Source organism: Coenobita brevimanus, chromosome 80 (assembly GCF_032717465.1).
Source record: "Coenobita brevimanus isolate Jiangsu-jjx chromosome 80, ASM3271746v2, whole genome shotgun sequence".
In the NCBI taxonomy this organism is placed as follows: domain Eukaryota; kingdom Metazoa; phylum Arthropoda; class Malacostraca; order Decapoda; family Coenobitidae; genus Coenobita; species Coenobita brevimanus.
In genome coordinates, this window is record NC_137033.1 from 9492744 (window position 1) to 9506973 (window position 14230).

Here is a 14230-nt window from a genome sequence, read left to right on the forward strand (position 1 = left end):
GTTTAATAAAAATGGGCACACCTGTTGTTCTCAAAAAGTTCTCTGTCAAAAGCCGTCTCCAACACCTTTTACTGTCAATGCTTGCCTCTGCCGTTATTTATTCTTGGTCATTATGTTTTTTTTCTTCTTTTTACCCTTGAACTTTACCTTTATTAAATTCCTAAGACCTGTAACGTATGTCTGCCAGTGTGTATCACCTTCCAGCACATTTTTCTATCAGTTTCAATCTTTTTTCAAGCCTTTCCTCTCAACAACCGCTTCTATCCATCCCGCCATATGTAATCATCTTTTATAACATCTTTTTTGGCAGTGATTAATTCTACAAACAGCTACCGGTACTTCAAGTTCACGTCCGACAATGCATTCCTGTAGCACTTAAAACATACAATAGATTGTGTTATGGTGCTTTGATGGTCCTGATCATTTCAACACCGCCTCTTTAACTTATCTGTCAATCCTTCTTTCTCGACGGATTTTACCATATTAACCTACTTTCTTAAATACTTGTTATAACTTCTTTGTCACTTTACCGACAATATCTGCTCCTGCCATTTCCTATTGCTGTTATCATTTCCCCGCGTACTTGTTTGCTCAGTTACTATGTTTGTCAATGATCATGTTTTATATAACCGTGTGCTCATCCAGTCCAGATGTGTAGGAACTGTGAAATTCAATGAACAAGATATAGATGAGCGCCATCTTAACAGGACGATGGAATGACTGTATTTTTCTTTTCTTTTCAGTGCAGCTAACAGGTTCTTTTCATATAGTTCTGTAGATTAATAGAGGACCCCAAATTGTCGCTTAGGCATGTCTGTTGCTTTTGTTGTCTGTGTGCAGTGTGAACTTCTGTTTCCTACCTCAATAGACTCCGACAAAAGCTTGACGACTTTTTTTTTTTCCATATCTGAGCAGGGAATAAACTTCACGTTCCGTTTCTAAGATTTGGCAGTCCTCCTGTGTGCAATGGATGGCGTATCACACCTTCAGATGTCACCCCTTTGGCACTATTACCCTCTATTATTTTTAAATACACGCTTGGGCTATCTCATACAGGATCAGTGTGTTTGGTACTGGCGGGACCGTTTTTACGATATGTCGGCAAGTCTTCCGGCTAATCAGTAAAGTCTGTTTTAAGGAAATTCCTATTCTTCTGCTGTTCTCACCCCAAGCCGGGTATCGAAATTGAAACCATTAGGAAAACAGACCACCACTTTACGAATCGACAGAATGAAAAAAGTCCTCTCTAATTAAACCCTGTAGAGACTCAGACTGGGGTGTGTAGAGTACTGAAACTAAAGCTTGTAAAATGACTGGAGTGTGCATATGAGATATACTAGAGTGTATCCTGAGATTAAACTTTGTAGAGAGACTTGTAGGGAGACCCGTGTGTTTAGAGGAGAGAGAGACTGGAGTACCTAGAGAGAACTGAGTATGTAGAGAATGGAGTGTGTAGAGCAGAGAGAGTGGAGTGTGTAGAGACCGAAGTGAGTAGAAAAGAAAAGATTAAAGTGTATAGAGAGAATGGAAATGTGTAGAATGACCGGAGTGTGTTGAGACTAGAGTGTGTAAAGGAGAGAGACTTGGCTATGTAGATGTAAACTACTGGAGTGTGTATAGAAGAGAGACTGTAATGTGCAGAGTAAGGTGAAGAAGCTGAAATGCCAAAATGAAAATACCTGAAGGCTAGAAACTGAAGTACGTAAAGGTGAGAATCTCCAGTTTTCAGAGAGACTGAAGAGTGTGGAGAGATTGGAAATGTAGAGAGGCTCGGGAGTGAGGAGGGGATGGAGTTTGAAGAGAGGTTAGAGAATGTAGAGAGACTGGAATGTGTGGAGATACTGGAGTGTGTAGAGGAAAAAGAATGGAGTGTGTAGAAAGACTTGAGACTGTAGAGCAAAGAGACTGGAGTGTTTAGAGAGACTTAACTGTGTACAGAAGAGAGACTTAACTGTGTACAGGAGAATGAAGTGAGCTAGTGTCAGAGACGAGTGTGTAAAGAAAAAAGAAAAGAGTGTGCAGGGAGACTGGAGTGTGTACGTGAGAGAGAGTGGATTATAGAGAATCAGCAGAGTGTGGAGAGACTAGAATGTTTAGAGAGACAAGACTAAAGAGAGACTGGAATGTGTAGAGACACTGGGCTTTGTATAGAGAATGGACAGTGTATAGGAGAGGGACTGGAATGTGTAGAAAAGAGAGACTGAAGTGTGCAGTTGAGAGGTGCTGGAGGGTGTTAAAAAAAAGTGAGACAGGGGAAAGATTGACTCAATGCAGAGGAAAGATAGTGGGTTGTGTAGAGGGACTGAGTGAGGTGAGAGACTGCAGTGTGCATGAGAGAGAAAGCGGAGTGTGAAGAGCAAAATTTCCTTTGATGTCAAATGAAAAGTGCTTGATCAGTTGGTTATACAAACGACATCATTTGATGTGTGTGTGTGTGTGTGTGTGTGTGTGTGTGTGTGTGTGTGTGAGAGAGAGAGAGAGAGAGAGAGAGAGAGAGAGAGAGCTGGGCCCTCTCGCGCTTCCCCCTGCGGAGGGCTCTCGCACTGCACGCTCGCTTTCTCTTGCTTCGCACTCGTTTCCTCGTGCTTCACGGTCGTTTCCTCGCGCTTCGCGCGAGCTTTGTGATCATTTCAGGTAATCCTAGTCACGTTTATGTGCTGTTCTAGTCCAACGTTGTCACTATCGGCCGTCAAGGCGACATCAAAGGGCCTATGATGGTCCGTTTATGTGCTGTTCTAGTCTAACGTTGTCACTTGGATTTTTTGCAGCTAACCAACTGATCGTGTTATTTCCAGCTTCGGGAATGGAACCCGATTTGTCCGCATGCAAGTCCGAGATATTAACCACTCGGCCACGGCAACAGACCGGCCTCCGGGAGCGGCGTTTTTTGGTCAAATTTTAATCGCTCATTAAATATAATAATAGTTTTTCAATCGTGTGGGACCAAGTTTTTTCACATCAGCGATTTTTTTGCGATTTTTAAGCCAGTTTTGGTGCGATTTGAATGTGTAGTTTCGGCTGCCCAAAATACACACACACACACACACACACACACACACACGGCTACTGCTATAGTATATTAGATAGAAAGCCATCAAAAACTTTACGGTGAACGCAACCCTAATTTCACGCACTCACACCGGGAGCGACGATATTTGGTCAAACTTTGATCACTTATTACTTATAGTAAATTTTTTCAATCGTGATGGGATCAAGTTTTTTCACATCAGATTTTTTTTGCGATTTTTTGTGCAAATTTTGGTGAGATTTGAATGTGTTGTTTCAGCTGCCCAAAACACACACACACACACACACACACACACACACACACACACACACACACACACACACACACACACGGCTACTGCTATAGTATATTAGATGGAGGAAGACAGATGGGAGTAGAGGGGAAGACGGAAAGAAACCTACCTTGAATAAATAGTCGCAACTCTGAAGCAGTAGCACTTTCACGTTTTAGTTACCAGTCAGTAGCGAAGTGAATGGTGTCTTGCTGGAATAGATCTCTGATTTGCCAAGACTGTGCCTACTCACTTCTGATGGCACACTTTACGTAAGCACAGGAGGCAATGCGGTTGGACCTATAGTTGACGATGATCCAGCAGGAACGCCCATCAACTCAACAGTAGAATTCATGTTTGGTTGGGAGGTTTGTCGCAAATTATCTCACCTCCCTGCCTGATAGTTTCTTTTGGGGGCTGCTAATTGGTTATCAACATTAACGGCAGCCTTACGGTCCACATGCATAAATCACAGCTTTTTTCTTCGACTTATTAACCTTTTAACTGCGAACTATCTGCTTTGTATTTTATCTCGGTAAAGAGCAGACGATTTTCCTATGCACACGAGGAACACAGGGCACCGCAGTTGTTTAAATCTGTCACTGTTAATATTTTTGCTGTTATTAAAGATCTTTGTATATATTTTACTACAGATGCTTTATTCAGCTCATATAAACTCACAGCAAGTAAGGATTTAAGTAAGAAAGGTGTTTATAGTGGATAATGATGGCAGAAATAGTACTGATTTAGAAGACAACCAAACAAACTTAATGCACTATAAGAAAACGGTGTCCGAAGAGACGGATACTCCATTCAAACCCATTAGCTTCCTGTAGGTGAATATACATGAATGATGGCAGTCTGAGTGAAACAATATACAAAGCAGTTGTTGAATCAAATATACTGACAGGAGAAGCTGAAATGGACAGTTAATGTTAGTTACAGGTGCTGATAGACCCTGGAATTAAAAGATAAACGCAGTAATGGAAAAGAGTATTAGAAAAGACATACGTACACCTGAATCTGTTAAAAGAGGACCACAAAAGTAGGAAAAAAGGATACTGAAGGAGACAAATATTGACAATGGCAAATGTTGACAAATGTAGGAGTTGAAAGAGACACATATAAACGATAGAGTGTATCTGAAAAATGGTGTTGGCAGATACATGTATCAAGAAATAAACTCAGTCACAGATAAAAGTGTTGAGAGTGACGGATATTCATAAAGGCAGTTGTGGAAAGAGAAAGATACTGACACATGAAGGTGCAGATAGAGAAATGAAAAACTGAGAATGGTGTTGCATGCATAAGATACTGAGAGCAGCGAGGACTGCCGGTTCCTGGAGAAGAAATGGAACCACAATAACATTAAAAATTGATGAATGCGACAGATGTTGACAGAGGCATAGTGAATTTCAAATACATGAAAAAAAAAAAAAAAAGGTTTTGAATGGGACAGATATTGAGAGTGGCAGATGCTGACAGCCCGACAGCCCTTGTGCTGATGCTTTAGGATGGTGGCAAAAACAACTATCCGATAAAAATTGTTGGCATATAAACCTGTGTATATTAAGTGAGATAAAGGCCACCAATAAAGCCAGTAACTTCCGCTTTGAGTCACTGTTTCCCTTATGTAGTATTTTAAAAAAATTTCACATGCATCACACACACTGTGTTTGAAAAAGAGGTTTCTTTTGTTTAACCTGAACCAAAATGCCTTCTCTATGGACGGGATTGGTGTGTCTTTCTACCTGTACTGGACTTCCAGAACGACTATGTGGATAATAATGAAATTTGTCATTGACTTACAGTTGGCCTATGTGAGAGAGAGACTGGAATTAGAATTACATCCTCTCGCCATTCTCTATCAGTGATAATTAATTTTATTACACGTCCCTATCTCTCCTTCGAGAAAATGCATAGAATTCATGCAAACATTATTTTGGAACCTGAATCGAGTTTGAATGGCCGCTTAGATATTAGAAAACCTTGCACAACATTTCAAGCAAATAAGGCCAAACATCAAAATCAGGATCAGTTGATCACTAAAAAAATGTAGCTACACTCAGTTCATAAAAACTCACTCCTTTGTCGCAGTTATTAATGTTTTTCTTTTAAATAAGTTTTTTTTTTTTTTTTTTTTTTGGGGGGGGAGTGAGGATATAAATGGTTAACAAAGGCATTACGAAAAAATGCTTAATTGGGATATATGAAAGATCTTAGTATGTAATGTACAGAATCTTAGGAATAAAAGACAGGTGTATGTGTGTGTGTGTGTGTGTGAGAGAGAGAGAGAGAGAGAGAGAGAGAGAGAGAGAGAGAGAGAGATTACTTGATTACCATCAGAGTCTATGCTTAATCTATACTGGATCTCCTGGTGAAAGTCAGATACATAGTTCTGGGCACCTATATGCATACTAGTATTACTGTATTTAAGCAACATGTTATTTTACTTACTGAGCCAATACGTATCACAGCTAACATATCAGCAAAACTGGACCCACTAGTACACAGGGAAAAACAATTTCTTGTTTATTTATCTTCGAATTCTCTGATTTTGCACAGAGTAAGCTCATTATGCTAGGTTCCAAATGTTTTATATTATTGTCAGTCAATAGCAACTACCTGCAAAGAACCCTTTAATAGCTTGTCTAGCTAACCTGAAAACTAAGATCATTGATGAGGCTGGGCCAATATAGCCTTTGTGTGTTTAATTCATTTAACCAACTGCCTGTCTCATCATGATAAAGCACACTCTAAATGAATTCATTAATCATTGCTGTTGTCTGGACTTATTTTTCTCACCATAACAATGCCAGGTACACTTAGGTCATAGTTACTACTCACTCTATTTTACCCAAGGCTGGGAAGAGGTCACAGATAGAATTTATCACCATACAATGACATACTGCCCAGTGGTAAGAATGGTTGTTGAAGACTAGACACTTTAATCCTCTCAAACCGATGACACATTTTGCAACTTTATTCTTGCTACATCCAGACAATTTTTGTAAGCTTAGGAAGGATATCTGGTAGTGAAGGAGTTAATGTATGTTCTATCTGCAGTATACCCCCAGTTCGAGAAGTAAAATTAAAGTTATAAAAATTGTCTAGGGACAGCAAGAATGTTTACAAAATACAGTAGCGAACAGAAGGTAACTGAAGGGTTTAATAAGATGATCTGTTCTCATTAGTTACACCATACAGCCATAGATCAAGGTAACTTTGAGCAATAATCATAGTTACCTGCACTGCAAATAAAGCCTAATCCATGCCAAAGTTCCATCTACGTGCTTTAAGTATGGGAGTAAGCCTTGCCTGCGCTAGATATCCTCAGACAATTCTAAATTCCTCCGTTAAAACACACGTATGCAAACATTATACTCACCTGCAGACACATATATAGTCATGCATATATCGAGGAGTTTTGTGCATATAGACGCTGACGAATGTCCTGTATTCATTTTCAGGGTATTGCGTATTCATGAGAGGCAATGCGGGTGAAAAATACTATGTCAAAAGGAAAGGGAAACGGTATGGCAAAGGGGAAATGAGAGAGAGAGAGAGAGAGAGAGAGAGAGAGAGGCAGACAGACAGACAGAAAAAAAAAAAATGGACAGGAGGGAGAAGACAAAAAAAAACAAAAAAAAATAGACAAGAGGTTAAGGTAAAGGAAAGAAAAGGATACAAAAAAGGAGAAATAAGAGAGAAAATGAGACACACAGACGCTAAAAGAGAGAGAATGTCAGAGAAAGAGGACGAGGAAGGGTGAAAATATTGACGGTATGGAGGGAAGGCAAAACGAATGGCCCATAAAGGGAAACGAAGCGACAGAGAGAGAGAGAGAGAGAGAGAGAGAGAGGGAGAGAGAGGATAAACCAGTGGATGGGGGAAGAAGAAGGAGGGGGACGAGAAGGGAAGGTTGGAGGAGAAAAAAAAACAAACAGGAAAGGAAAGGCAGGACACGGTGTAAGACTGAAGACAGGCTGAGAAGGGTAGGGATGAGAAAGATACAGGAAAGGCAGGAAGGAAGGAAAGAAGGAAGGAAAGAAGGAAAGTGTTAGAGATAGAAAGGTAAAAAAGAGGAGGAGGAAGGAGGGAAAGCGATGAGAGAGGGAGGGAATGATGGACATACAGGGAAGAGGATAGTTAAAGAGACGGAAAGAAAGCGGGAAAGATGGAAAGGGTCACAGAGAGCAAAGAGTTGGAGATGTAAAGAGAGAATTATGAAAAGGCGGAGAAGGATAGACTCAGGAAGAGAACCGTGATGAAGAGTAAGAATAAAAAATATGGAGAGAGTGAGACACGTGTAAGGCAGAGGAGAGATAAAGAGACAGGAATGTAAGATATAGTACGAGGAAAAGAGACACAGGAAGAGAAAGGTGATGGAGGATGAAAGACAACATGGAAGGAAGAGGGGCGGAGGCGGGTAAGGAAACGGGAAAGAAGTGAACGAGGTTGGACGTGAGGGGACAGGGAAAGGGAGGATCGTGAAGATAGGAAAACACAAGGAGGGGAAGAGGAGAGACTGAAACACGCAAGATAAGGAGAGAGAGAGAGAGAGGGAGAGAGAGAGACGGAAGTAACAAAAGAGGATCCATTTCAGCCTCCTGCATTCATATCAGTGCAGTTTCCTCTATTCATATCTCCTTAAAAGAGTGACTGACATGCTACCCTACTCCTAAAACTTTATTTCTAGGCTAACATGGAGTCCCTTGTCTCTCGCTTCCTGGTATGCAAATGAAGATGAATTGTGCAATGGTATATGAACTTGCAATGGACTCGTTTCTAGCTGCTGGATATATTTTGTTTTTCAATATTTCTAGTAATGCCCGCCTCCGGTTTATTTGGAGAGGGAGAGAGAGAGAGAGAGAGAGAGAGAGAGAGAGAGAGAGAGAGAGAGAGGATGGGATAACGATGGAGGTATACATATTGGTGTGGGTGACAGTTGTTACAGTGTGAAAATTGGGAGGAAATTGTCGGTAGGTTGCGGCAGGAATAGGGCAAAGTATACGAGTTGGAAGAGATCTCCAGGAATAAGCCCCGTCGCTTCCATTTTCTTATCATTCGTAGTAACTTCTCATTTTAAATTCAGCGATGTTTCAGAAGAAGAAATCCTACTAAAAAAAACACACACACATACAAAGGGAGGTAGGCAGAACGTACTGCATGATAAATTTAACTAGAAAGCACTAAGAGAGCGCATACCTCCGCCAATGCCATTGCAGGATCCGGATCCGCCCCCAAATTTAATAATTTTTTTCTTTTCCCATGGCCAACCCTTCCAAAAAATTTCATTGAAATTCATTGGGAACTTTTGGAGATATCGTGTGGACAAACTAACAAACAAACACACAAACATAGGTGATTACAAAACCTCCTCCAACTTCGTTGGCGGAAGTAAATATGTATTTCCTAACCCCTTCTTTGGTGAACCCATGCTTTAGTTGTATTATTGTCATGGTAGTACACCTTTCATTTCCATGGTCTTACATGAATCCTAAGCTTACAACAATAGTAAAGACTTTTCAGCTATAATTCTTGTGCGTCCAGCAGTGCGGTGAACCCGTGTACCCTCAAGGAAGCGTGTAACATGACTTGCCAGTATCTTCCTCAGTCCAACGATGCAATGTTGCAGTTTATTTATACTTCTTCCACAAAATTTCGTGTCGACGTTTCGAACTGGAGGGGTTAAATAATCACAGTCTACATGAAACTCTTAATTACCAAGTACCTGATCTAAACTGTAAATAAATAAAGAAATGTGTCACTGTACTGAAGAAGCTGACTTGTGACTGCCATATTATACTTCTTTTGTTTGTGATACACTTGTATAGTAAATTTTAGAAGGAAGAAAAATAAACAAAATATTAGTAACAAGAACGAGAAGTTAAGCTTTTTGAAAATAAATCATCTGCATGTATTTTCTGCTTGTGTGTTTGTGTGTGTGTGTGTGTGTGTGTGTATGTGTGTGTGTGTGTGTGTGTGAGAGAGAGAGAGAGAGAGAGAGAGAGAGAGAGAGAGAGAGAGAGTCCGCAGTGAGAGCAAAGCAAACTGTACGTCACAAGAAGGAGTCCTCGAGTGCCATCGTGGACAGAAGTAGCAGAGTCGTGTGGCGGGGAGAGGGGAGGAGGGAAAAAGAAAATGAGAGAGAAAGAAAAGCAGGGAGAGAAGAAAACAGAAAGAGCAAGAGAAAGAAGGACAAGGAGAGGGGAAAAAGGAGAGAAAAAGAGGCACAAAAAGGGAGAGAGAAAAGTGAAACAAGAGAAAATGGTCAAGTGGGAAGGGTGAAATCATGGGATGTACAACAAAGTGCAAGGATAATATGAGAGAGAGAGAGAGAGAGAGAGAGAGAGAGAGAGAGAGAGAGAGAGAGAGAGAGAGAGACAAAAAGCTACCACATACGCACAAACAGGGAGGCACGGATAGCGAGAAAACAATGGGAACTAACTCACAGAGACAAGCGCGAATAAGTCAGCCATTTCCTGGATGACAATTAAACTTTTCCTCTACGTATTTCACATCACATACATTATTCGCTCTGTGTTTATTATATATATATGTAAATGAACACAATGCACAACTTCATAGTGCGTGGGAAATGCAGCTGTTTAGAATTTCTCTGCTGTTGGTGGAGTTGTGTGTCTCTTTTGCCTCTCTCTCTCTCTCTCTCTCTCTCTCTCATTGTGTGTGTGTGTGTGTGTGTGTGTGTGTGTGTGTGTGTGTGTGTGTGTGTGTGTGTGTGTGTACACTTATCTGCCCCTCTTCTATTACACTGGTCAGACTCCGTCCGAAAGTGCTCATTTTTGTGTATGTGAAATTTTCTCTCTCAGATGTTAATGGGTGTCTGTATTAAAATATGGTAGCCATTTGAAACCACTTCTTGTCACTTACGTTATGCTTTGTGTGTGTGAGTATGTGTGTGTGTGTGTGTGTTATTATTAATATTAAACATCCTAAACGGGTCCCCATTACACATGTTGCTATATATATCTTTAAACTAAGTTTGATGAAATATATACTGCATTAGTATTTAGGTGTATGACCCACATTGTGTAGCCTATACTGTAAAACACCTATTGAGCAAAAACAGTCGTAAAGTGCTGTTGGTCCATTCCGGCTCTTCCCGGAACTGGGAAGCTCACATGGGGCTTCTAAAATATTTGGTTCTTGCCAATGCAGTTCCTGGTATGGCCGCCTCCACACTAACGGCGGGACGGTTGGCTCTTTTTACTTCCACTTGCGAGGCCTTCAAATAGCTATTATGTAGTCATCGTCCTGAAATACCTTCGACTAAGTCTCAGCTATGTAAATAATTTGAAAGTAAATGGCATATAATATCACAGCTGCCCTGACGATGAGAAATTTCAGCCTACCAGTATTACCAATCACAGGATCTATGGCTCTTGAGTACAATCGTCTTGAGGTAAGCGGAACGATATACGAAAGACGATGGAACCATGAATTGGTTAACTTATGTCATTCATGTATCTGTTAATTATGTTGCCGCTTCGGTAGTATCACGAGTATTATATGATGCAGGTTGTTGTTACTGTTGTTGTTGTTGCTGATCAACCCCGGCCTGTCTGGCTGAAAGACCCATCAACCACAGGCAAGCAACCGCACCTTCATGGTTCCCCTTTGCCTTGAACTAATGTTCTCTTTCTGTTGACACCTCTCCATAGCGAGGCACTGGGAAAAGTGTTGAGGTTTGATTCCTGGATGGACAGCGCACTCGCGTCTCCACCAGTTAACAGACCCACCATAACAGGCACTTCATCACCCGTTATTCGGTTGTATGGCTACCACCCAGCGCTGTGAACGGTTTTCTGGGTTACATTAACCAGGAAAAGCATTATACTGTGATTGACTCAACCACTGGAATGAAGCCGAGAATCCAGAAGTTTATGTGCTGTGGTGATAGATGGTTGGCCACATGCAGTATCTTAGTATCCATCTGCCAATAGCCAGATGCCATAATTCCAGAAGAAGAAGACACTAACAAATCCCTCCATATTTCCCTGTCGTCATACATCTGGTTGCCCTCCCTTCATCTCCCATCATCATTCATAGACCACTCCACCTAGTCCCTCCACCTCATCCTTAGTCTCCATCTACGAGTTCAACTCACTCTCATGCATTCTCCTAATCTATATCTCACTCTTCATTCACTCCAGATGACCAAACCACCTTAGGTAATTCCTCCTAACACCTCCCAGTACATTCAAGTCAGCAGCATTACGCTCCTAAATTTCGTACTTTGTTTCCACGTAGCTCCACATATTGCTCCTGCATAACTAATTACCATTCTCGCCATTTTTACCTTGTGTCCTTCCAGCAACGTCCAAGCTTCATTACCATATGTGGTCATGAGAGTTTCTCTCTCTCTCTCTTGAGTTTTTCTTTCTCGTCTCTAAACCCTGTCCATCCCGTTTATACGAGTAATTAAGGGGAAAGAGTTACGACGAAAACGACACAGACGATTAACGACAATATTAATTATCTGAACAGAAATGTAATATCTAACCTTGCCTTCCATCCTCAAATCTCTCTTTCTCTCTCTCTCTCTCTCTCTCTCTTGGCCAGCTCCGTGCTGCCCTTATGTTAGTCACTTTTTTTTTTTTCTTGTCTTTCTTGTATTCTTTCTTCCTTGTTTAACTGTGGCAGGCACTTTCACCCCCTAGAATATTAACTGATTCTGACCAAACCTGGACACAATGACCAGCCTATGACCTAGTTGTGTCTGCAAGGTTTTGGATTCTAGACAACGTTTCATTGCCTAGCAACGGCCGAAAAACCGTTTTTTTTTTTTTGAGCTGTAGAAGCATTACAAATGGGCGTAGAAAGCTCTGACTTCTTTAGGCGTAATCTTGAGGTCATTCCCTGTCGGAAGTGTTCCATCCATTTTTTCCCCTCTCTTCTCTGGTTTTCGAGTGGCAACCCTGTGATGACTGGCCTCAGCGTCCCTAACAGTCTTGTTAAACTGTGGCAGACACTTGACCAATGACCAATGTATGAACTTGTGTCCGCAAGGTTTTGGTTGTTAGGCAACAAATAGTTGCCTAGCAACAGCCCCCTTAGCCCCTCCTTGGCAGTGGGTCAGGAAATTGTCGGGACCCAGTGGCCGGCCACGGCACCATATTTGTAAATTTCGAAAATCTTTGTTTTTTTCCCTTACCAAACTGAAGAGAAACATATGGCGCATCTGACAATGAAAATTTTAGTTTCCCATACCCATCCTATGCTTTGCAATGAAGCGCTATAAATTTCGCAAAATGAAAAAAATAACCCAAGGAGGGAAAAAAAATCGCACCAAGAAATATCCAAATATTCACCCAACCCAAAAAAATCAATGGTGGTGAAATGGTTTGAAGTGACTAGATATGTGTATTGCGAACAAAATCAGTACATGAGAGGCTTCATTTTAAAAATATATTACTTTGTTTCCACATTTTTTATGTTTGTGTTTATGCAAATATCGACTTGTTTCTGTTGTCTTCATGGTTTAATTTCTGTCCAGAGACAGGCGAGAGATGGTATTTTTCAAACTCTAACCAGGTAACGTCCTCGTTTGTGCGTACAGACTGAACAGCAGCAGCTAAAATTTGATAGGCCCGCTTAGAGCTGGCCATCGTTGCTTACTGGCTTGTATACACACACACACACACACACATACGTACATATATATATATATATATATATATATATATATATATATATATATATATATAAATATATATATATATATATATATATATATATATATATATATATATATATATATATATATATATATATATATATATATATATATATATATATATATATATATATATATATATATATATACACACACACACACACGACTTCCTTCTGCGTGTGTGTTGACTTGTCTATCTCCGAATCTCTAACACGGCCTCTCTCTTGTCCCTTGCATGTCCTCACTCAAGTCTCCTACACAACGACCCTTCTGGTCACGATGACGCTTGAGCCTAGAGATCTGCAACTAACAGGATCTCGATCAGGAGTTAGTGATGCTCTTTATGCTATCCAGATACACTTTCTAAAATCTGATTCTTAAGTTAGCATTAACAAAATCTTTTTAGTAGTTATTGTTTGAACAAAAATGTAATCTCGCGTGCGCGCGCACACACACACACACACACACACACACACACACACACACACACACACACACAGGGATCACGTGGGCCCGGAGTCAATGTTGTGGGATTGGATTCTCACTAACAGAGACCTGAATATTCCTTGGGAAATTAAATTGCAACAGAATATAAAAGCAATAGTGTCAGCAGCACATTTCACAAGTTCACAACCCTAGACAAGAACAGCTTGGAATAAAAAGCCCTTGGACTGTGAATTACTACATTTATTCTGATTTTAATAACTCAAGATTATCAACTCTGAGATGTACACCTCGGTATAAATTAGGCCTCCCAAAATGCAATAAAATAATGTAATGCAGATTATATTAGCAGGTAAAAATGTTGTATGAATTATATAGGTGTAAAATCAGAAGGAATTGTTTGATGTGTGTGTGTGTGTGTGTGTGTGTGTGTGTGTGTGTGTGTGTGTGTGTGTGTGTGTGTGTGTGTGCGCGTGCGTGCGTGTGTGTGTGTGTGTGTGTGTGTGTGTGTGTGTGTGTGTGTGTGTGTGTGTGTGTGTGTGTGTGTGTGTGTGTGTGTGTGTGTGTGTGTGTGTGTGTGTGTGTGTTTATACGAGGAAGAAGGAACCAAAGGCCACGAGAGCGGAAACTGTTCCTTCCAAGAGAAAAACAAAATACAAGAGAGAGCCAAATTCAAGATCCGATCATTTCGAGATGCCTGGACACACTGCGTTTAAAAGACTGAAGATCATAGGAAACAGGAAACACAGACAGAGGGAGACAGTTCCAGAGTTGACCTGTTGCATAA